The sequence below is a fragment of the Cebus imitator genome, unplaced genomic scaffold (assembly GCF_001604975.1).
Source record: "Cebus imitator isolate Cc_AM_T3 unplaced genomic scaffold, Cebus_imitator-1.0 Scaffold53, whole genome shotgun sequence".
Taxonomy (NCBI): Eukaryota; Metazoa; Chordata; class Mammalia; order Primates; family Cebidae; genus Cebus; species Cebus imitator.
Window position 1 is genome coordinate 3,119,381 of NW_016107368.1, and position 1,805 is coordinate 3,121,185.

Genomic DNA, 1,805 nt, shown 5'->3' on the forward strand with positions numbered 1-1,805 from the left:
AAAAAAAAAAAAAAAAAAAAAGAGTTTTTGCTGTGTGATCTCAGGCAAGCTGCTTCACTTCCTTGATTCAGCTCGTCTTTCAGATGTGTTAAATGCAAATCACAGTGGATCTCAAAGGGTGATGGAAAGCTTGCTCTGAGCACCGTGCCAAGCACATAGTAAATGCTCAGTAAAGGCGGCCTGTCATTGTGATGGCCACGAACTCCCTCTACAGCTCTAGGGTACACCATCATCCCTAAAATGTGGGCACAGAAATTAAAACTCCAGAAAGTGAGGTCTCTTGGCCAAGGTCTCACTGTAACTGGTCTGAACTCCTATCTGTGCGGGGGGCCTTGGCGGGGCTCTGAACGTGCCCTCCAGGGAAGAGAAACAAGACCTCAAGGCCTGAGGAGGGCTGAGGCCACAGCTAGGGAGCGCCGTGACGTGCTGTGGTTGGGACATCTGAGCCAGGCAGCCCCGCCCACCATGGAGCACTCAGCGTCACCCTCTTAGCGCCTCACGTTTGGTGAAGTCGCACCTCTGTGCTCAGCTGTCTCCCCGAAGAGAGCGTGGGCCCTGGTTTTCCTCACCCACTGGGGAAGGGCCCCACTCTCCACCATCACAGGAAGGGACAGCACCCCAGGTTCTGCCAGGGGGTCCCTCTCTCATCTGCCTCTGAGGTTGGGTCAACAGACGCCTCCCCCAGGAAGTCCACCTTGATTATTTCCTAGCAAAAATCTCCTCTCAGAGCCTCTGTAGTGTGACTCCTGTCGCACAGCCAGTGACCCCTTCAGGTGTTCCTTAACTTTTACCTAGCCTGGGTCCTCTATCTACCCCAGGGCAGAGGCGAAGCATAACAGAGCATTCATGGTGTGAGCAGAGCAATTTGCATGAGTCAGAGAGCAGCAGAGTGAGCCTGGGACGGGGTGGAACTGAAGAAAAGGGTGAAGTAGCTGGGCACGGTGGCCATACCTGTAATCCCAACTGGCTAGCTCACAAAACCCAAACAAAATATTTTCTCTCTGGTCCTTTTCAGAAAAACGTTTGTTGCATCTGGAGTCTTCAATTCCCGCTCTTCAGAGTTCTTGCTGCATGGGATGGGTGCAGTGGCTCACGCCTGTAATCCCAGCACTGGGAATCCAAGGTAGGAGGATTGTTTGAACTCAGGAGTTCAAGACCAGCCTGGCCAAAATAGTGAAACCTCATCTCTACTAAAAATAAAAAAATTAGCTGGGCATGGTGGTGGGTGCCTGTAGTCCCACCTACTCAGGAGGCTGAGGCAAGGGGAATCGCTTGAACTCAGGAGGGGGAGGTTGCGGAGAGCCAAGATTGCGCCATTGCACTCTAGCCTGGGCAACAAAAGCAAAACTCCATCTCAAAAAAGAAAAAAAGCAAAGAGGGAAGGAAAGAATGGAGTGAAGTGCATCTTATTGTTTGTTTGAGACAGGGTCTCGCTCGGTTGGCCAGGCTGGAGTGCAGTGGCATAATCATGGCTCACTGCAGCCTCGAACTCCCAGGCTCAAATGATCCTCCCACCTCAGCCTCCTGAGTAGCTGGGACTACAAACACGTACCACCACACTCAGCTATTTTTTTTCTTTTAGAGATATGGTCTCACCGCTCCTGCCTTTCCTTCCTCCTCTTTCCTTACCTCCCTTCCCTAAGGCTTCCGGCTTAAAAAAGAGAGAGAGAGAGAGATGGTCTCACCGTGTTGTCCAGGCTGGTCTGGAACTCCTGGGCTCAAGCGATCCTCCCGCCTCAGCCTCCCATGTATTAATAGCTGGGACTACAGGTGCACACTACCATACCCTGCTTTTTTTTTTTTTT